General features: G+C 45.1%; 1 protein-coding gene across 1 annotated transcript in view; it reads right to left on the bottom strand.

Moving 5' to 3' along the window:
* FRMD4A (FERM domain containing 4A) overlaps window positions 1–23,808 on the bottom strand; it is a 644,478-nt gene that overhangs the window by 577,025 nt on the left and 43,645 nt on the right. The gene's annotated exons all lie outside the window — the stretch shown is intronic.

The raw sequence follows: 23,808 nt of genomic DNA, 5'->3' as shown, positions 1-23,808 counted from the left end.
TGCTTTCTATGCCTGGTTAATAAGACTCACAAATAAATGTAAACCTCTACGATTTTAAATTTTTTAAATGAAACCTAATGATAAAAATGCTTATTTTCAATATTATCATGGCTTTTTTAGAAAAGTCTCATTCAACATTCATGGATTAAGGATATGTCTTCTAACAATGAGTACATGGTGCTTTATCCTTGGCTGTAACTCTGGGATCATAATATTTTTGTTTTAATTAGTTTTTTAACTCAAAAGTTCCCACATGGATTTGGCAGATACTTTTGGATTTAAGCTATATTCAGAAACCCATTACTTCTTTTATTAAAAAAAAATCTAGGGGCCAGCGCCGTGGCTCACTTGTTTAATCCTCTGCCTGTGGCGCTGGCATCCCATATGGGCACCAGGTTCTAGTCTTGGTTGCTCCTCTTCCAGTCCAGCTCTCTGCTGTGACCTGGGAGGGCAGTGGAGGATGGCCCAAGTGCTTAAGCCCCTGAACCTGCATGGGAGACCAGGAAGCACTTGGCTCCTGGCTTCAGATCAGTGCAGCTCCTGCCATAGCGGCCATTTAGGGAGTGAACCAACGGAAGGAAGACCTTTCTCTCTGTCTCTCCATCTCTCACTGTCTATAACTCTACCTATCAAATGAAAAAAAAAAATCTAAAAGTAAATCATAAATTTTGGAGCAAGGATCCATAAACCCAAGTGTGTAGAGGGCAGCAAGAACAAAAATACAGATTTTTAAAAAAAATGTAGTGCATTCTGAGAGCGGAATGGCAAAACTGTTCATTTATATACCCATTTGTGATAATCCCACCAGGATTTAAATGGAGTGACACATGATTAGCATGAAAATAGAGGGATATTTCTAAATGTGTTGACATAGCTTTGGGGTAGAGATATTTCAGACCTGCCTATTAAATCCTCAAATCAGTCCCTCCAGATAAGTTGGGAGTGTACTGTTAGTTGCCAGTGCAGCCAGGAGGAGAGAGGGGCACTTGCCTAGCAAATCCTGCCTGCCTGCTGCCCTACCCCACACCTCTCATGTTGGCCAAAGTAGCACAAGTTTACCTGCCCAAAAGCCAAGATAACAAGGCTTGTGAAGTGTGCTATGAACGTCCCTGTTATGCCGACAGGAGTACTTACTCAGCCTTGGATGACTAATCAGTCCCATAACCTATAATCACTGAGAATGAGTGACCAAGGTGTGGACCAGGACAACAGCAGAAGTCTGGGGGAGGGACAGGTGGAGGGGAGGCTATGACATTCGGGTCGGGGCGGCTCCGGCTGTTGCGGCCAATTGGGGAGTGAACCATCGGATGGAAGACCTCTCTCTCTGCCTCTCTCTACCTCTCCTCTCTCTGTGTGACTCTGACTTTCAAATAAATAAATACATAAGTCTTAAAAAAAAAGAGAGGCCGGCACCGCGGCTCACTAGGCTAATCCTCCGCCTTGCGGTGCTGGCACACCGGGTTCTAGTCCCGGTTGGGGCGCTGGATTCTGTCCTGGTTGCCCCTCTTCCAGGCCAGCTCTCTGCTGTGGCCCGGGAGTGCAGTGGAGGATGGCCCAAGTCCTTGGGCCCTGCACCCCATGGGAGACCAGGATAAGTACCTGGCTCCTGCCATCAGATCAGTGTGGTACCCCGGCGACAGCCATTGGAGGGTGAACCAGCGGCAAAAGGAAGACCTTTCTCTCTCTCTCTCTCTCTCTCACTGTCCACTCTGCCTGTCAAAAAATAAAAAAATAAAAAAAAAAAGAGAGAAAATACAAAGTATGCAGACCAGCTCAACATTCCCCACTCCACAAGTCTCAAGTGCTGGAAGTGAGGAAAATAAACCTAAGAGATCCAGAATAATCAAGGTGGGACCACTGGAACACGTGAGCTGAACCACTCACAGGTTTTCAGCAGGTTTTTCACCTTCTCATTATCGACATTTGGGACTGATTAATTCTTCATTTGGGAGGCTGTTCTGTGCACTGTAGGATGTTCATCAGCGTCCCTGTTCTCAATCAACTAGATCTGGCAGCTCTTCCCAACTGTGACAACTCCCAAAATCTCTCTAGATACTGAGAAATGTCCTGGGGTGTGGTGTACAAAATAGCCCCCAGCTGAGAACCACACATTTTTCTCAAAATCAGATAAAGTTTGGGACGGTATCCTAAGATTATTTAACAAGGGGTTTTCACAAAAGTTTATGGAAAATGTATATTATGGAAAAACAATGCATGGATTTGGATTTCTTTTACCCCAAAATAAAACTACCCTTTAATTCCACTTTTCCACAAATGTTTTGAAGTACACTCATAAATATTTTCTACAAAATGCCATTCAGTTACTGAATTAAATGATTTCATTTTTGTTTTATTTGATACTTGGAAATTCTAGTGTGTGTTGTGTTCTGTGTATGCGTGAGTTCTGTGGGGGTGGGGTGGGGAAGCTTTGTAAGTTGTTTGTCACAAACATGCAGAAAAACAATGCCCCCAAGATCAATGATAAATAGGATACATTCATAAGAGATAAAAATGGAGGAAAAAACATTTTCATATTTCAGAGCACATATTCATTTAACTGCCTGTATTTTCTTTCTTACCATGCACAGACTCCAAGAAATGTAACTGCAAATACAGTCAAAAGTTAATTATACTGTTATGAATTATATCCTTTTATCACTCTCTGGGGAACACTTGGAATTTGAGCGTGAATAGATGTGTATAAAAATCTACGTTGTAGTCAATATACAATTTATATCATTGAGCTAGCATAAACAGAGTGAATTCTCACACTGTGTCATGGAAATAATGAGGAACAGAACTATTTCTTCTTTGGAATTCCTAAGAAGCACTTCAGTGTTGCTAGTCTGTGTATTGACAACATTTTTACTGGAAATACTCCATTCCTGGGACAGGCAGATAGACACAGTTAAGTGAGAACAAAAGCATACAAAGACGACATAATAGGCTCAAATTCAACAAATAAAGTCTTCAGCTGAGGAGAAAAGGGAACCTTTAAAAAGTATGAGGTCAAGACCTTGGGGTTTTTTGAAGCTCTTTTGGGGGGCAATGTATTATTATTTGTAAACTTGTAGTCGGCAAACAGTATTTGTACATATGGGTCCAGTGTGATGATTATCACCTGTACATACACATGTACCCAGGTGACTTGAGATCAAGTCCAAGTCACCAGCACATCCATCTTCTCCAGCATGTACCATGTCTGTGTGTTGGGAACCTTCACATTCTTCTCTTTCAATTATTTTGAAAAAATATAATAAATATTGTAGTCTATGAGAGCATTTAAAAAACTTCATGGGAAAAATGGAATTAAAAGTTTGAGTATATTTTGTTGCAAAGAAAAGCTTTTTGGTGCAAAAAACATAGCTCATTACAGGTGAAAAACGTATTTTATGAAAAAAGCAAGTACATTCAAATGTGTCTTTGTACCAAAATAAACTCATAGTTGTAATTTTATTTATCCATGAACTTTCTGAAGTACATTTGCATAGTTACAATATTGTGCTACAGAACTCTAGAACTAATTCCTTTTAGCTGTGTTTTGGTACCTTTTATCAAATCTCATTTGATCCACCCCAGAGGTCCCCCCCCCCCCCCCGCCCCACCCACCCCCACCTCAATTTCTCTTTGTTTAAATTTTATTTGAAATGCAGAGTGACAGAGAGAAAGGGAGGGAGAGTGCCAGTTCACTCCCCAAATGGCCACAACAGCTGTGGTTGGGCCAGGCTGAAACCAGGACCCTGGAGCTTCATCTGGGTCTCCCACATAAGTGGCAGGAGCCCAAGCACTTGGGCCATTCTCTGCTGCTTTCCCAGGCACCTTAGCAGGGAGCTGGATTGGAAGTGGAGCAGCTGGCACTCTGGCGCTCTGATATGGGATGCTGGCATGCAAGCCGTAGGATAACCTGCTGTGCCTCAGCGCCAGGCCTCTTTTCCAGTTTCTAATGACCACTATTTTACTTTGTACTTTTACAAGATCAACTTCCATAGCTTCTACAAATGGATAAGGACATGTGTTATTTGTCTTCTTTGTGCCTTATTTTATAAACCCCACATCTGTTTCAGACAAACAAGGCTGTGTATGCCCCGTGTTCTTCTGAACACACATCTTGAGGTTTAAGAGGACAATAAGCAGCAAGGAAAAAATATAATTCAAAAGTGGATCTTCATATGGCATCTCACCTAATCTTTTAACATCTCTGGGAAGTAGATGTTACTGCCCCATTTTAAAGATGAGGAGACCAGAGGCCCAGTGAACAACCTGTCTAATGTCAAATGAGGAGATGCCACAGCTGAAACAGGTCTGTCAATTTCAAAGCCCTTCTCTGATGATTAAGCCAATTAATGGTAACCTCTTTGGCCAGAATATATATTTTTTAAATACAGAGACCTGACTACATTATTCATTTTCTTTCAATATCCTCAATTCAGCTAATTAGGAGCTCATTTAGGTTATCAACCTTTATTAAAACTATAAATTTATCTCACTTATCAATCTCCTAGGCATCAGTATAAGTAGAGGAGTATGTTTCTGGATTTTATATTTAAAAACTGGCAGCTCTATTTACCAGCTATGTGTCCTGAAGAATACCACTTAGCTTGGGGGTGGGGGGCAAGGAGAGACTCAAACACCATTATTGTGACATAGACTTATCTGACTTTGCCGGGATACTTAATTACTATATGGGTCTACTTTATAGGAGATAATGCATTCTGGATTCTGTATGATCAGGAAGGTGTTATGAATTAAATGTGTGTGTGTGTATCTGCTTCTCAGCTAATAAAAGGAAATTTTAAATACTGTATGCACTGTATAAGAGAGGTCTTCAAAAAGTTCATGGAGGGGGTAGCGATGTGGTATAGCAGGTAAAGCCACTACCCATGGTGCCAGCATCCCATATGGGCATCAGTTCAAGTCCTAGCTGTTCCAGTTCTGTCTCCCTGCTAATGTGCCTGGGAAAGCATCGAAAGATGGCCCAAGGACTTGGGCTCCTGTAGCCACGTGGGAGACCCAGAAGAAGCTCCTGCCATTTGCGGAATGAATCAGTGAATGGAAGATTCCTTTTCTCCCTCCCTCTCTGTACTCTGCCTTTCAAAATTAAAAAAAAAAAAAACTTTAAAAAAAGTTCATAGAAAGTGCATTTTATAAAAAAAAACCTATGCATGAATTTCAAAAACTTTTTGCCCCCAAATAAACATCTTCTAATTTTTTGTTAGTTTTTAGCAGGTTCAGTGCAGTTCTGAGGTACAGTTCTGAGAATATAATGATATTCCCTTTCTCCCTTCCACCCTCCCCTTCTCTCCCTTTTAATTCTATTTTCCATAAAATTTGTGAAGTATGTATCTTGTTTTTTCCTTTAAGTCTAAAATAAAACTGTCAACTCATAGTATAGCTTTACACTGAGAAAACAAATAATATTTTTTCAGTTATAATGCCATGTAGTGAAGGGTAGTTTCTCCCAAGGTTGTAGGCATTAGTGCTGCCCACAACAATAACCTTGACAGATCACTGGGCATTACTTTTGTAAGTGTGTTCAGTCTAATCAATAAATACCTTAGATTCCATTCATACCATTCATACATATTGTTTCATCCATAGATCTATTTATTTTTTTCTGCAAGGAGGCCCGAACACTGAAAATGTAATATATTCTAAGAATTCCTCAATTAACTAATTTTTCATTCATCTTTACATATATATAGCTGTAATGCTTCACAGGCTACCCACCTGTCAGGGGTTCCAACAAACTAGTAAACGCTAACTAATATTGGAGAAAGCTACTTCAAGCCTGAATTATTTGATGCACTATGAAATAGGCGTGCTGTCCCTATGGAAATTCAAAGCTTACTGTCTTCATTTGCAATTCATGTGCCTACATGAGACAGTCAGAGGCAATGTTCTGCCTGAGCTAAGCTGATAGCCAATACAATTAAGACAGCATTTCCCAGACGGCAAGCCATCCAGGGAGCTGAAGCTAATTTTCTAAAGTTTCTACATATTGTGTGCTTTTTTCTAAATTTCTAAATTTGCTTCAAATGCTCTGTATCAAATGGCAATTGCATTACTAAAAAATAGCCCCATGGATGGGTGTTCAACACCATGGTAAAGCTGCCAGCTGGGATGCTGGGTACTCCATATTGGAGTGGAGGGGTTGAAGTCGGGTTCAAGTTCCAGCTCCACTCCTGATTCCTGATTCCAGCTTTCTGCTGCTGCAGACCTTGGGAGACAGCAGTGAGGATTCATGTAGTTGGGGTCCCTGCCAAGCCATATGGATTGAGTTCCTGTTCCAGGCTTCAACCTGACCCAGCCTGGTTGAAGAGGGAATTTAGAGAGAATTAGTGGATTCAAGTGCTAGCACGCTCGCTTGCTTTCTCTCTCTCGCTCTCTCTCTCTCTGCCTTTCAAATAAAATACATAAATAAAAATGCTTAAAAATAGTTCCATATATGAAGTAATTATTGAGTTATAGTTTTTTATCATACATGTCCCTTTGAGATAAAAGCCAATGAGAGGATACCACTGACAAAACTTTCTGAGACTTGGCTAATTTAATTAGGGGGCAGAAATGGGAAACCTTAGATACAAGAGAAAACTTCGAAAAGTTTGCAGAAAATTGGAATTAAAGATAAGTTTATTTTGGTGTGAAAAAATCTGAAGCTCATTCAGTTTCTTCCATCATACACATTTTCCATGATCTCTTTTAAATACCCTTGTATTTCTATTTCTCTCTGTATTAGGTGATTACGTGTGGAATTGTGAAGTTATATTGCAATAGCTCTGGGATGCCACTGGTGGGATATTGGTTGAGGATTTATTTTGGATGATAATTTGACTTCATTAAGAGATAATAATTAATATTTAAGGAAATTATTTACTTTCAGTCAGTGCATTAGTTTCAATGCTTTAGTAGGTACTGATCTGGTCTCTCTTCAGCGGGAAAGCCCCAGTGGTATGGCATCTGATTAGACTGACTGGGCTGTTCTAGGGTTTGTGGGGTGTTTTCAGAGGAGATTGGCGGTCCGTACGGCCTGAATGCGAGGATCTGCTCTCAGTGGGGGTGGGCACTTTCCAATCAGCTGGGGAACCAGAGAGAACAAAAACCTGGTGCAAGGGTGAACCTGCACTCCCCTCTGGAGCCAGGCCACCCTTCTCCTCCTGCCCTTGGCTATCAGAACTCATGTCTCTGGCATTCAAAATCTAGGTCTTGGACCACCACACATCCCCTCTCCGGCTCTTGGGCCTCTGGGCTTGGACTGAGAGTTACACCTCTAGCTTCCCAGATTCTGAGGCCTTTGGACTGCAGCTGAGATGTGTTATCCTGGCTTCCCTGCTTCTCCACCTTGCAGATGGCCTACCATGGGACTTGGCCAACTCCCCTAACAAATCTCATCTTCTATGTATATGTATATCCCATTGGTACTGCAACCCTAGAAAACCCTGACTAAAACAGCCTTTTCTGTCATGTGAGGCGACATATTCATAAATTCTAGAGTTTAGATTTTGGGGAGATCTTTATGCTGTATACCACATCATCCTTGATCTGAAGATTCCCAAATCCTTTACCCACACTAATGGGAAACTCCTCCCACTCACTGGAGTGAGCCAGCTGGAGACTCAGATCCTATCTGCAGAAGGAATTCTGCCTGCGGCACATGAACCCTAAGAATTTATTATTAGTAGTAGTATTATTAATCATCTATATAGCAAACTCCCAAAGACCCTCCTGGCACATGACATTATGACAACTGTGAGAGTATAGGCATGTTCTAAGATTACCTTCTTTTTCACTTTTAAAAAAAGATTTATTTATTTATTTGAAAGTCAGAGTTACACAAAGAGAGAAGAAGCAGAGAAAGAGAGAGATCTTCCATCCGCGGGTTCACTCCCCAGTTGACCGCAATGGCCAGAGCTATGCCAATCCAAAGCCAGGAGCTTCTTTGCGGTCTCTCACATGGGGGCAGGGTCCCAAAGACTTGGGCCATCTTCCACTGCTTTCCCAGGCCATAGCAGAGAGCTGGATCAGAAGTGGAGCAGCTGGGACTTGAACTGGTGCCCATATGGAATGCCAGTGCTCCAGGCCAGGGCATCAACCCGCTGTGCCACAGCGCCGGCCCCTACCTTCTTCTTCATTAAGAACAACATTCTCTTACAACACTGAATTATGGATAACTGTATTAAATATCTTAATTAATGATCAATAGCTATAAAGACTGAAGGCTAATTCAGAAGGTTATAAGGCATTTTCTTGATGTTTTGTGGTATGATCTGCATTGTTTAAAAAAATACACAGTGCAAGTGGTTGACTAAGTAAAATTAACTTGTAATGCTTTTGATAACTGCAGAGTGATCAAACCCATGAGAGTCATGGTTTTATCAATGTAACTCTGATGGTAATTAGCTTACTTGGTACATTTACAATTAGTAAACTAATTTTTTTTTTTTTTTGCTTCTTTATCCAATCACCTTGACAAGAAAATCAGAGAGAAGCGATTACAGTTATCAGGTTAAGATACCCTATGTTGCAGCAACAAATCCTAGTATCTCAAAAACTAATATAGCTTTTATTTTCTTCTCATGCAAAGCCCAGTGCAGCTCAGGTCACCCTGCCCCATCCTGCAGCTATGCCACCAGAAAATTGTGATTGCCAAGGTTGTTGTGGTCGGGAGAAAGGAGGTGGAAAGTGCTCACCACCTCCTAACTATATCAGCTAGAAAGTGACCCATCATTTCCCCCTAGAGCCATTGGCTAGAAATAGCTACATGCTCATAACTGGAGCTTACAGGAGGCTAGGTTGTATAGGGGGACACATGGGTCATTTGACAAGGGCTATTGGTCTTTGCCACCATCACCTTCATTCTTTTCACTGACTTTCTTGAGTTTCTTACTGTGAAAGATGAGCAAACAGAGGAGAAATGAATGTGATCTGTGTATAAACCAACAAAGACACCCTCCATCCTAACACTTCTTAAGGTAGGGTCATTTTCTCTAAGCCCAAGTCTCTTAAGGTCACCTAGTACAAGTAATTTCCATTAAAGCCACCTTGGTGGTGGTTTTTTTTGTTTCTTTGTTTAATATATCTTTTTCATGGAAGCAATCAATGAAATGACCAATTCTGGCACCTGAGAGTTGTGGTGATCTAGTCACTGCCAGAAGAAAGGCCATTTCTTCAGGTTAAAGACCTGGATAGAAATTGATCTGTGTTCAAATATTCGACTTTGACCTCTTAGCACTAACAGTTCCTTCCTACCAAATTCCACAAGACAACTTTTATAAATGAAATATTAGCTATAGAAATGTATAAATTCAGAATCAGTGCTGTGATATAATAGACTAAGTCTCCACCTGTAGCACCAGCATCCCACATGGGCACCAGTTCATGTCCAGGCTGCTCCTCTTCCAATCCACCACTCTGGTTATGGCCTGGGAAGGCAGTGGAAGATGGCCCAAGTGCTTGGGCCACTGCACTCATGCAGGAGACCTGGAAGAAGCTCCTGGCTTCAGATCAGCCCAGCTCTGGCCATTGTAGCCATCTAGGAAGTGAACCAGTAGATGGAAGACCTCTCTCTGTCTTTCCCTCCCTCTCTCTGTAATTCTGACTTTCAAATCAATAATTCTTTTTTTTTTTTTTTTTTTTTTTGGACAGGCAGAGTGGACAGTGAGAAAGAGAGACAGAGAGAAAGGTCTTCCTTTTTCCATTGGTTCACCCCCCCAGTGGCTGCTGCAGCTGGCGCACCGTGCTGATCTGAAGCCAGGAGCCAGGTGCTTCTCCTCCTGGTCTCCCATGCGGGTGCAGGGCCCAAGGACTTGGGCCATCCTCCACTGCACTCCCGGGCCACTGCAGAGAGCTGGACTGGAAGAGGAGCAACCAGGATAGAATCCGGTGCCCCGACCGGGACTAGAACTCGGTGTGCCAGCGCCGCAGGTGGAGGATTAGCCAAGTGAGCCTCGGCGCAGGCCACAAATCAATAATTCTTAAAAAAGAAATGTATAAACTCATGTAAGCTGGTGATATATTTTTTTCAGTGAATGAAATTAGCACACTTCTCTGCTCATCTTTTCAAATTAAAATATAACCATGACCAAGGTAGAAGTGAATTCTAACCTTTTCATAGACCCTTGAAGGCTGAGACACCTGACACAGATGCAGCAAGAGCTTTGATTGGAGCTTATCATTATACCTGCAGCTCAGGGTTCTGGGTAGTCAGGGTAGGCTCCTGGGTTCTTGTGTGCAACAGGGTTACACATCCTCTGGGAACAGTAAGGTGGAAAATTCAGGTCCTTGATAAGACCGATGGGCATTAAGATGCTGGCTGTCTCATGGAGAAGCTATAATATATTCATTCAGTCAATAAGCACTTTGCGCCCTTACTGGTGCCAGCCATGGTGCTAGAATCTGTTATACAACAAGGAAGACACAATCCCTGACCTTTGAAGGTTAGGGTCTGGTGAAAATATGACAGTGGGGGGAAGAAATGAACTTCAAAAAGAAAATTATGGATAATGTCGAATGCCATGGAGAAAATAAACAGAGAGCAATGAAGAAAAAGTCAAAGTAAGTGTGCATAAACAGGGACCATCTCTTACATGGTGGCCTGAACCAACCAGGGGCTGGTGTCCTGCTCTAAGCACAAAGTCAAGGGGAGAATCACACAGGCCACTGCAGGCCAGGTTGTGCATCACCAAACAGAGGAGCAGGTGCCAGCGCAGGTCCAGACAACGGTACACACTGGCAACTCCTGGAGGGATGGCGGAACTTGGGGACCTCTCATCTGCCCCTCCCCTTTGTGAGTTATCAGCTCTAAACACGTCACACACACAAATGCATTTTACAAATAAGAACACGGGAGCACAGAAGGGCAGGGTCCCTTGTCCCGGGTCCCACAGCAGTAGAGCATGTCTCGCACCAGACTGTCTGGTGCCTGGCCCCTCACTCTTAGCCACCCTGCCATTTCACTCTGAGAGAGGTGTGTGTGGTTCACTCTGAGGAGAGAAGAGCTCCACAGAAGACCCTGAAGCTTAGAGAAGGGAGACCAGAGAGCCCAGCCAGTCACTTGGGAAGCTGTTAGGGCTGCTGTCATGAAAAGTTTCTCCAGGAACCAGCATTCTGGACAGGCTGGTGTCAACCAGGGGAGCTACAAGGAGGATATTAGGAAAAGGAGTGACCAAGGAGGAGGATCCTCTTCTGCATTTTAGAAATGTACTAATACACCTATGCCAGCATGTGTTTTAAAATGCTTCCTGTTCAGTCCAACGCCACATCATTTGGCACCAGGAGACCCCATGGGTCAGCCGACCAGGGGTGCACCAGCCTGTCCCCGGGAGTTACCTGACTGTGCCTTTTCCAGGTCCTCTCCCTTCTCCTAACCCTGAACCAGCTCTTACCCCTGCCCTCCAGTCTTGGTCTTGAAATTTCAGTTTCCAGTTGCATTTCTATCTTTCCCGCCAGGCTTGGGTGCAGCCCTCTAGCAGGTCAGCCCTATTCTCAACAGTCTCTGGCAGGATGCTTCCAGCCCTGCTCAACCCTTCTAAGCCCCAGTTCTGGCAGGTGCCAGTCTGCTCCAGCCCGTGTCTTGAGGGAGGTTCTGAGCCCTCCTGGGTGCCAGGCTCTCTGCTCCATCCAAGGCTTAGGGGAGACTGTCAGGGGAGCTGCCAGGGGACACTGACCTCCCAAGGCTTACCATCAGGCCATAATCAGATTAACCAAAACAGAGAAACAGTGGTATCCTCAACCTCAGCCTTGCCCGAGCAGGACCTTTTTATTTCAACTTTTCCCCAAACTTTCTGAAGTAACCTCAGAATTCCCTAAGCGACTAAGTGGCCGGGGGCCACCTGACTACTTGGAGTCCACGCAAGTATGTCAGGCAGTGCAAATAGAGGGAGGAGAGAAGGATCCGGAAGATGACCCCCAAAGCAGATCACACCAACTGACATTCCAAATGCTATTTCTGAAGTTGCTGGTTTTTATTTTTTTGCCTTTTCTTAGGTACAACCAGACTGCCAGTAGATGATAATAAGGGCCATTATATGCGCCTATCTCTGAATAATGGTAAAGTGTTAAAGCCTTTAGAGGGGATCAGAGGGCCGCTGGTCCACTCTGGGCTTTGCCGGTGTCTGGCCAAATCACGTGACCTCTGGGGGATATTTTTTCCCCACCAGAACACAGTAATTTTCTACTGGTTAACCTGGAAGGACCCGTTCAGCTCTACACTCAGGCCTGTCGGGACTGTCAAATGCTGCCTGTGACACTGGCCATCTGAGGGCACTGGAGCTTATGGGAGCTGGCCAAGTAAGCTGAGACGCAGCTACGTGTGAGCAGCTTCCCAATCGGCTGCGGCTTCAACTCAACATGGAGACTTCCTCTAAGAGGCTCCCAAAACCGCCACAAAAGCCACTTGGCGCAGGCTCTGCTGCTTGTCTTTTGCTTTCTTCCTGCCTCTCGGGAAACCTATTCAGAAGGAGAGCCTGCTTCTGAATCTCTTAACGAGAGGGCCCCGGACTTCAGGAACGCCGTGTCCCCATTTCGAGGTAGAATTTTCCATGCTGGCCCTCTGCCGGCCCAGGGATGCCTGAAGTTGAATGGAATCGTGTGAGAAAGGCTGGCTCCCATGGCATGGGTCCCCACGACAGCAGGAGAAGCTGAGAGAATCGTCCCCTCCGCAGAGCCAGCAAAGGCTCCCTGTTCTGGGTCTTGCTCCGCTTCTTTGTGCTGCACTCCGACCTTCCTTCCTGACACGCCCAGCAGAGCCTGTCCTCTTCCATTCTCCACACCTCACGGTTTTACGCCTGGCTCCCCCAAGCACTTGAGATTCCAGGGAGAAGCCCTCACTGGTGTCAGGGGGGAGGCTGTGAGGGACAAAGATCCAAACGTGGAGCTGAGAACCAAGAATGGTGGAAGATGCTATGGTCTGAACATCTGTGAACCCCCCAGATCCATGTGTTGGAATCCCAAGCCCCAAGGTGGTAGTGTTAGGAGGCCCTCCCCTTTGTGAGGTGATTAGGTCATGAGGGAGGAGCCCTCATGGGTGGGATCCGTGCCCTAATGCAGCGGGCTGCAGTTCGCTCCCTTGTCCCTTCTACTACATAAAGTGCTACCTCTCAACCAGGAAACAGGTCCTCACCACACACAAAATCTTCCAGTGCCTTGATCTTGGACTCTCCAGCCTCCAGAACTATGGGAAAGGAACGCTTGTTGTTTAAGCCACCCCATGGGGAATTTTGTTTTAGCAGCCCAGATGGACTAAGACAAAGAAGCTAGCTTTGGGGCCTGCAAGGAAGCACCTCAGCAAGGCAGGAGGCAGGCTCTCCCTACAGGGTTTCTCTACTCTCTCTCTCTCATCCCTCTTCTAGCCTCCCTCCCCATCCTACCAAGTTGCCAAGGAGGACACTCAGTCCTGACCAGGTTCTTTGAAAGCCCAGCAGAGCCACGTGATGGTGGAGTTCAGGCATCTCCTGACTTCCCGAGGTCGTATCCTCCCAGTGGACTGAGATGCCTCTTCTGAACACTGTGGTTTTGGTGAACACACACAGCAGGCCATGGCTTTCCATTTTCTGAATGGCATCCAGCTACTCTAATACATGCTCCACTCCCAGCACCTCACCCGGCCTGCTCCGCGTGGCAGGGCCCTCCTGCACAGGGTCGGTCACTCTCACAGGCTAACTGATCCCTGTCATAAGCTCACTGAAGTTCTACTTCCCAATCAGCTGGGCGCCCCTGTGAGTGCGGAATTAAATCGCCTACCGAGCCTCCGGCAGAGCTCTACCCTATTGGGTCCCCATTCCCAGGTCACTCAGTAACAGCACAGGGAGTAGCCCTTCCTGGAAGCTGCATTTACAGGAACTTAGCAGCTGAGAGCTCAGTACTCTAGAGCTCAGTACTCTGTACTCCTGGATGTCTTTTTCGACTCTATCCCTGTTTTTCTAGCTTACACGTATGTTGGCTCAAGCCCACGATGCAAACCATTACACTCTATTGCCATCTAGTGCATGTCCTACATTTTACAGAGGAGGAAAACTGAGGCCCAGAGAGACAAGACGGAGCAATAGCATTCTGTTAATTACTGTTAGCAGGAGAGTAGACCAACCCAGGGCTGTGCATACCCTTGCATGCTTGTTTCACTACGTCATAGTGCAGGAGGTGGTAAGAGATGAGACACTGTGGTAAAGAGCGACTCCTGACCCACCTGGAGTAGAATTTGACTCATGTAGCACAGAACTGCTCGTTTGTGACTTCTGGATGTTGGCTGGGGTAGGGTAGTACATGGAGGAGCAATGTTGCAGAGCAGATGGGGCAAGGGGGGAGCATCTCCCTGTACGCTCAACTTGACGAAACAGCATGTAGGTGCTTCTTCTAGGTGTGCAGTCTTTGTTTCACTCTGACCTTGGCCATTCTCATTATAAAATACTTTTATCTAAAAGACTTAGCCGGGTGGGCACTGTGGCATAGTGGGTAAAGCCGCTGCCTGCAGTGCAGGCATTCCATATGGGCACAGGTTCAAGTCCCTGCTGCTCTACTTCCAATCCAGCTTTCTGCTATGGCCTGGGGGAGCGGTGGAGTATGGCTCAAGTCCTTGGGCCCCTGAACCCACGTGGGACACCTGGAGAAGGAGGCTCCTGGCTCCTGACTTCAGTTTGGCACAGCTTCTGCCATTGCGGCCATCTGAGGAGTAAAGCAGTGGATGGAAGACCTCTCTCTCTGTCTCTGCTTCTCCTTCTCTCCGTGTGTAACTCTGACTTTCAAATAAAATAAAAGATTTAGCAGTAGCTAGGCCACCATGTGAACAATCTGTATGTATAAACAATATAATCTACATTTATACAAATCAATTTTAAAAAATTAAACACAATCATCATTTCCAAACTGAATCTACTGATTGTTCATGCAAGTGTTAGCTATAAAAGTGACCAGGTCCACTCAAGCTTCCTGTCCTGCCAGATTTGCTCCCAGAGAACACATATCAAGACCCTAAAATCCCTGGGTATGTGCATTTTGGAAAAGTTGACAAGCAATTTTCATGCTTCATTTGAGACTCACTGAGTTAAGAGTTGGAAGTTTCTGACTTCTCATGATAACCAAGTCCAATCCACTCTTGCTGCTGCTGTCATTAGGAGTATTCTGTGTTCCTGCAAAATCTCTGTGTTAGCCCTAGCCCCTTTATTCCTATGAATAACTGTACTTACAGACAGGGCTGAAGAAATTCAAATAGAATGATACAGATGGCTTGAATCCAATCTGCCTGATTTTATTTTTTAAAGACTTACTGATTTATTTTAAAGTCAGAGTTAAATAGAGAAGGAGAGGTGCAGAGAGAGAGGTCTTCCATCTGCTAGTTCACTCCCCAACTGGCTGCAGCTGTGCCGATCCGAAGCCAGGAGCCAGGAGCTTCTTCCAGGTCTCCTGTGGGCGTGCAGGGGCCTAAGGACTTGGGCCCCCTTCTACTGCTTTACTAGGCCATAGCAGAGAGCTGGATTGGAAGTGGAGCAGCCTGGACTTGAACCAGCATCCATATGGGATGCTGGCACTGCAGGCGGTGGCTTTCCCTGTTTCGCCACAGCCCCAGCCCCTGCCTGATTTGATTTTAAGAAGAGGAAATTTGAACACAGACAGGTACAGAGAGAAGATTGTCATCTACAACCCATGAGGGAAAGTTTGGAAGAAAACAACATTGTCAACACTTACAGATTGCATTTTTAGCCTCAAGAAATGTGAGAAAACGAGTTTCTACTGTCTACGCCATCCAGTCTAAGGTACTTCATTTATTTATTTATTTTTGACAGGAGAGTGGATAGTGAGAGAGAGAGACAGAGAGAAAGGTCTTCCTTTTGCCATTGGTTCACCCTCCAGTGGCCGCTGCTGCCGGCGCGCTGTGGCCGGCGCACCACGCCTATCCTAAGGCAGGAGCCAGGTGCTTCTCTTGGTCTCCCATGGGGTGCAGGGCCCAAGCACTTGGGCCATCCTCCACTGCACTCCCGGGCCACAGCAGAGAGCTGGCCCGGAAGAGGGGCAACCGGGACAGAATCCTGCGCCCTGACCGGGACTAGAACCCGGTGTGCTGGCGCCACTAGGTGGAGGATTAGCCTATTGAGCCGTGGTGCCGGCTCTAAGCTACTTTATTATGACAGTCCTGGCAAAATATATGTAACGTAAAAGTTGCTATTTTAATCAAGTTTAAAAAGCATATTTATTTATCTGAAAGGCACAAAGACAGAGAGAGAGGGAGAGACAGTGAGAAAGAGATGTTTCATCCATTGGCTCACTCCCCAAATAGCCACAACAAGCAGGCAAAAGTCAGGAACTTGGAACTCCATTGTAGTCTCTTATGTGGGTGGCAGGGGCCTAAGCACTTGCACCATCTTCTGCTTCTATCCCAAGTGCATTAACAGGAAACTGGACTGCAAGTGGAGCAGCCAGGACTTGAACTGAGGCTCCGACATGGAACGCCAGTATCCCAAGCAGCAGATTAAGGTGTTGTGCTACAACAGTGGCCCCCATTTCAACTATCTAAGTGTGCAGTTTAGTGACATTAAATACATTTAACTGGTGTACAGACATTGCCACCAACCATTTCCAGAACTAAGTCTCATACACATGAAATGTTAACTTCTCATTCTATTCCACTCCTAGTCATATGCAATGCAACCGTCAGTCTGAGCCAACACAATCCCATCTCACTTGATTGAAATTCAGAAAAGGCAGACCCATACAGGGCCTGTAGGAATAAGCTCATCAATAATTTAATGGAGCTGTGTGTGAGGATATGAACTGGAGGCTGGAACATGGCTCTTTCTGCAGACGCTGTGGTTTGATCTCGACTCTAGTCCAGAGCCAGAAGCTCAGAGCCACTAGATCAACTCTGCTGCATGTAGACAAGATAAACTAGGAACCGTGATTCACCTGTTCTTCCAGAAGGCTATGCAGTCTCCAGGAAAGCAGTCTCCATGAAATGAGTGATCACCTCTGCTTTGGCCATGGGGAAGCAGCAACAGTTCAGTAGATTAAACAAAAGTAGGAGACATGGGAAACTAATACATTCTCATACAGCCCTGTCGCAAGCTGCCAAAAAGATTCTCTTTACTCACCTCCGAGGCTAACTGGAGCCAACCACAATCCAAAAAGGCATGGGAAACTTCCAGGAGAGAAAGCAAAATAAACTGTATGAAGAAATAAAGAAATGACCCAAGCTCAGACTGCAGGTCATAGATGAGCTTTGTAACCGGAATGATACAGGTTTGAGGGGGAAATATCTAAAAATGCAGCTGTACACATTTTTAAAGTTTTTATTTATTTCAGAGGCACAGAGCTGGAGGGAGGGAGGGAGACGGAGAGCATGTGCAGTGCGAGAGAACAATCTCACTGGCTAGTTCACTTTCCAAATGTCCACAATGGCTGGATGTAGCCCAAAGCCAAAGCTGGAAGCCGGAAACTCAATCCAGGTCTTCCATTTGAACGGCAGGGACTCAGTTACTTGAGCCATTACTGCTGTCTCTCGGGGTCTACATCCGTGAGAAATGAGTCAGAGCTGGAGTCAGGACTGAACCCAGCCACTCTGATGTGGGGTGTGGTCATCTTAACTGCGGAGCTAAACACCTGCTCCTGGGTGGTACAAGTTTTGCTCACTGTGTAGTCATTTAATTGTGTAAGATTTGGAAATCATGGTTCTCCAAACAAAAATTAATATAAACAACCTCCTTCCTTCTGTGTGCTGTTCCCTGATACACACTATTACCCAGACGGGCAGATTTTTCCATCCTCCCCTTTCTTAAATTGCTGAGCCTGGAGACACTGCTTAAGTCTTAGCTACAACAACAGCAACAGCAAAAAGCAGGCTCTTAGGGTTTGACATAAATCAAAGTGCATCCCTCCAGAAAGGGGTGAGAAAGCTAGGGTCCAAATAACACTGCCACTGGGCACTTAAAGACTTTGTCTTCAAAGGACATCAGAGTCACGCACAAGACCCAAGCATGAGGCTGAAGTTCAAACTCACAAATTTTACAGCTTATCAAATGGCAGCATCAACAGAGAGCAGCACCGACTAAATGTCATTCACAAACGTCTCCTCCAACCATAACCTCAGATCTTCATTTCTACCAGGAGCTACCATTAACTTAGTGAGATTTTAGTATTAAAATGGTTACAAACCAGAACGACTTCCACCAGAGACTGTAACTGTGAAAACAGCAGAGTTCAAACTGGCAATGATTGAAAAATTGAGTATTGAAAAGACAGAAGGCGTCCGGCGCCGCAGCTCACTAGGCTAATCTCCGCCTTGTGGCGCCGGCACACCGGGTTCTAGTCCCGGTCGGGGCGCCGGATTCTGTCCCGGTTGCCCCTCTTCCAGGCCAGCTCTCTGCTGTGGCCCGGGAGTGCAGTGGAGGATGGCCCAAGTACTTGGGCCCTGCACCCCATGGGAGACCAGGAGAAGCACCTGGCTCCTACCATCGGATCAGCGCGGTGCACCGGCCGCGGCGGCCATTGGAGGGTGAACCAACGGCAAAGGAAGACCTTTCTATCTGTCTCTATCTCAGTGTCCACTCTGCCTGTGAAAAATTAAAAAAAAAAAAAAGGAATTCAAAATCAGCACATTGCAAATGTTCCTTCATTGAATAAATAGTTACTGTGCACTTTTTTTTATATTGGGTCCCGGTTTGTATCTGAGTGTCAGATGTTTCCTGAGATATGGTTTCTGCTCAGTTGTCATCTAGGGTGGTTCTGTAGTAGTATAGAGGGCAGGGCAGCTCCCTGCCTCTGTGGGTGTGACACAAGGTTCCCCAGAGGGAAAGACATTTAAGCAGGGCCTTCAAGGATGAATAGGAGTCCTCCAGGAGGGGGAAGCAGGAATAAGGACTAAAGATACATTACAGTCATGTAGAAACATAGGTACTCCACAAGGCCACATAGCACCAAGTAATTCTGACTGTCAACCACACTTGTATCTCTACGTAGAAATCCTGATGTGCTTAACTCATAACCGTATTCTGATGCAAGGCCAGGAGCCAGGTGCTTCTCCTGGTCTCCCCTGCGGGTGCAGGGCCCAAGCACTTGGGCCATCCTCCACTGCACTCTCGGGCCACAGCAGAGAGCTGGCCTGGAAGAGGGGCAACCATGACAGAATCTGGTGCCCTGGCCGGGACTAGAACCCTGTGTGCCAGCGCCGCTAGGTGGAGGATTAGCCTAGTGAGCCGCGGTGCCGGCCTTGAATTCTTAATACTCTAAATATCTGTGGCAGTGTAAAGTAAGGTTCAATAAATACATATCGTAAAGTCCATCTACATTCATTAGACTTTCTGTATTAGAGCACACGATACCACATCACAGTACAAGAAGGAGGGTCAGACCTGGAGTGACAAGGACAGCATACTAGAAAACCCCAAAGTGAATACATCAGCTGGGCTCGCCCAGCTCACCTTGTTCTTTCCATATTCATCTTCCTTCTAAGCCCAGCAGTTCTAGTTCACAAAGCCCTCTCTGCAGTTCAGGGTTGCGCTGGGGTCGTAAGCAGCACATGCCAGCTTTACTTGTCTAGGCATGAGAAAACATGAGTCTGAATGGCAAGGTTCCGTCGGGGCACCACTGGACGCTTCGAGCGGGGCTCGCCCTTATCTTGAATGAAGTTACAAAGCTTCACCAATGGGACAGCGCCCACCACGGTGGCACTTGAGAAGCAGAACCCTGGAAGCCTGCTGCTCCCATCTGTCTTAGGTGGGGTAGTGAAAGAAGGCAGCTTCAGAATGATACTGCTCCGTCCTCTCGTTCCACCACTTGCTACCCGTGAGACCACTAGCCAGTGAGTCAGCATGCGTAACCAGCAGTAACATGAGCATGATGATACATCTAAAAGGTGTTGACAGTTATAGAAAGTACCCACCTAGGACCTAACGCTGAGTATGCTCTGTGTTAACTCATGTTAACATGAAAATAACATTAAGTAACATGTAAATAACATGTACATGTTAAGCATGTAAATAGCATTGATTAATGTCAACATTAGTAACTATTAACTTCCTCGTTCTTCCCTTCCTCCTAATACCAACTTTCTCGCTAATAATAAATCAACTCATCTCATGGTTCAAGATCAGGGATCAGTGCCAGCTGATCAGATTTTAAATTTGCCTCAAGGCCCAATAAAGTAACCAAATGATGGTGATGATAATTTGATCATCACAAGTAGGATTGGGAAATACTAATTTCCTACATATCTAGCAAAAAACACAAAATGGCATACCCGTGAAAGAATCTAAATTCCTGAAATATAGTTGTACAATACAACATGATGTGAGCCATTAAAATTCTCTGTCCATGTCTTCTGGTGCTAATTTAAGATCAGAAATTGCCCTTACATATTTTGATTTCCAAAGCCTTGGCATTCTCATTTAAGCTCTAGTTCTTCTTGGACTCAGTAAATGGACTCGTATTTGGCTGAGAAAGGAATTGCAAATACTCAGTACACATTTCTTTTCTCATCCTCTCAACCTTGAGAAATTCAGTCAAAAAGAGAAAGGATATTACAAATGTTGAGTCTACCCTCACTCAACTATTTTTTAAGATTGTCTCTTAAATCAAAGCATGGGAAAGATAAAAACCCTTGCGTCTTCCTCAGCAATAGCGCCAAACCTCCAGGCTGATTGAGCCTCAGTATTCTGGTCTCTTGCTTTTACAAGTTTTTGATCAAATTGCATTATTCATATTCATGCTGTTCTTTCTTAAGTAATGGCTTGAGAAACACGTGCCAGGAAAAGCAAAATTTTTATCAGAGAAAAGGAACTGAATGAAGAGAAAAGCAAAACAAAACTCACTCCTCAGTAAGCCTGTGTATCTAAAAACACCCTGGAAGTCAAACAGCTGTTTTGTCCAGCTGTGTTTTCCTTGTCTACTCTCAGAAGCCCAAAGTCATTTGCACTATTGCAAATGAGTCCATTGGAGGCCAAAATCTTTCCCCAGCAAGGTGACCATGGAAAATTGTTAATCTTGCTGATGTAAAGTAAGCCTTAAAATTCACTCTTCAAAATGACAATTTGGTTGGAGGCACAATGTTTGCTCTGGTAAGCCAAGGAAGAACAGGAGGGGCCGGTGCTCTGGTGCAGTGCCAGCACCCCATATGGGCACCAGTTCAGGCCCCAGCTGCTCCAGTTCCTATCCAGCTCCCTGCTAATTTATTGCAAAAAGTAGTGAAAGATGGTCCAAGTGTTTTGGCTCCTGCTACCCATGTGGGAGACCTGGATGAATCTCCTGGCTTCGGTTTGGCTCAGCCCTGGCCATTGCAGCCACGTGAGGAGTGACCCAACAGATATCAAAGATTTCTCTCGTTGTCTCTCCCTCTCTTTAACTCTGACTTTCAAATAAATAAATAAATAAATCTATCTTTTGGGGGAAAAAAAGGAGGAGGAAGAACAGGAATCTGGTAGCCCACACTGGTTAAGGCGACCACAAGACTGGAAAGACAGAGGCCACAACTGTTCAACTACAGAACATTTGCATTCTCACAAAGAGTGCATTTCATGTTGCTCTCAGAGTTCTGTACTGTTTGGGTCAATCACTTAATAAAGTTGCAAAGCAGGTGAATTTCAATCTTCTAGCTTTACCCACCAGTGCTCCAATACTTCTTATTGCTGCTGTTTTGTTCCTTGAGAGGTAGTCATTAAATGTGGACCTGCTGATGTGTAGGCTGACCATATTGCTTTTCCTCTTTGGTGTGTGTGTGTGTGCGCTTACTGTACTGTACCAGCCTGTACTGTACTGTGTCCTTACTGTACTGTACCAGCCTGTACTGTACTGTGTCCTTACTGTACTATACCAGCCTGTACTGTACTGTGTCCTCACTGTACTGTACCAGCCTGTACTGTACTGTGTCCTTACTGTACTGTACCAGCCTGTACTGTACTGTCCTTACTGCACTCTACCAGCCTGTACTGTACTGTGTCCTTACTGTACTGTACCAGCTCACAAGATCCTTAAGAGAGAAGGCTCTATGTCCGTCCTTTTGACATCCCCTACTTAGCATTGATTTTGACACTTAGTAATTGCTGGAAAATTTTTTAAATTAATTAAATAAATTGATCAATATATTAATTGGTAACACCTTCAACATATTACTTCTCTGATATATATATTTTATAAAAGAAAATGACAAAGCACTTATAGGAATACTTTTAGGAACCAAGCAGTGAGATGTCAGACACAGGGCGGGAGGCAGGGGCACACAGGAGTTCCCACCCAAAACCTTTCTTAGACCGAATCATATTGCAGCCACCACCAACTCATATGATTAGGACTGTTCCCAATGAAAGTATCTGTCCTCTTAGGGGTAAAGAAATACAGCCTCTATGCAATACTGCCCCAGGGCCTCTTCTAATCACTCACCACCCCAACCATCGAAGCTCTATGTCTGACCTCCTTAAGACTCTCTGATCATTCTTGAAGTCATTTTTGCAAAGATCTGGTCAACAGAAAGAGGGATAAATTCCAGGTTTTAAAGAATTGGTTTAAGACAGTAATTCTTTAACATTAGAAGTGACAAAACACAGAAGTGACAAAACAACTCTTATCCAAGTCTCACAGGCATGGAAAGCCATGACACGGTGGCAAAAACAACCTAAATAAAAGACCCTGGTGAACAAGACCCCAGCGGAAGGAACAGGCCATCAAGGAGGGAGGTGCCTTTCTCTGAAGGGAGGAAGGAACCTCCACTGTGATACGGCCTTGACTAAACAAGTTCAGAGTCGGTGAACTCAAGGGGCTTCCATAGCCTAGACAGCTCATAGCAAGAGTCTCGGGTGATTGCTGACGTCATAAATAAGAGTGCCAAATCAACAACGGGAGTCACTGGGTACATGCTCCCCACGTAGGATCTCTGTCCTTAATGTGTTCTACTATGAAACTTAAAAACAACACTACTAGTCGAACAATACCCTATACCATGTGCGGTTGTGTGAGTGCAGCCTGTTGAAATCCTTGCTTAGTGTATACTAAGTTGATCTTCTGTATATGAAGGTAATTGAAAATGAAACTCGGCCGGCACCGCGGCTCACTGGGTTCTAGTCCCAGTCGGGGCACCGGATTCTGTCCCGGTTGCCCCTCTTCCAGGCCAACTCTCTGCTGTGGCCAGGGAGTGCAGTGGAGGATGGTCCAAGTGCTTGGGCCCTGCACCCCACAGGAGACCAGGAGAAGCACCTGGCTCCTGCCTTCGGATCAGCACGGTGCGCCGGCTGCAGCGCGCCGGCCGTGGCAGCCATTGGAAGGTGAACCAACGGCAAAGGAAGACCTTTCTCTCTGTCTCTCTCTCTCTCACTGTCCACTCTGCCTGTCAAAAAAAAAAAAAAAATAGAAAATAAAAGAAAATGAAACTCAATGAAGGGCAGGATGGGAGAGGGAGAGGGAGAGGGGAGGGCCGCAGGAGGGAGGGAGGTTTGGGGGGGGGAGCCACAACAATACAAAAGTTGCACTTTGTAAATTCACATTTATTAAAAAATAAAAAAAACAACTCTTATCCAAGAGGCTCAAAGTACCTCATGAACTCCTACGTGAATTCTTCCTGGACACCCATGGGGAACTGATGGATTCTCTAAATGAAATGACTTTCTACAGTGGAGCAAAGAAGTGGAGCTGAAAACCTACTGACCTGAGAAGACTTATGGCCAACCCATTCTCCCTTCATCCACCTTTTCATCTTCACCATTACTTTTTCCAAGAAATATGAATATGGACTAGAGTGTTTAAACTAGGAAGAATGAACAAGAGGATACAGAACAGAGCTCACACTCCAACTTGTCAGTGGGGAAGCAGGATTCTCCAGTGCTCCCCAAAATGAAAAATCTT

This window comes from Oryctolagus cuniculus, chromosome 13 (assembly GCF_051225735.1).
Source record: "Oryctolagus cuniculus isolate XC-2025 breed Fujian yellow rabbit chromosome 13, ASM5122573v1, whole genome shotgun sequence".
Lineage (NCBI taxonomy): Eukaryota > Metazoa > Chordata > Mammalia > Lagomorpha > Leporidae > Oryctolagus > Oryctolagus cuniculus.
The sequence above is the reverse complement of the archived record's forward strand: the minus strand, read 5'-3'. Positions and strand labels throughout refer to the sequence as shown.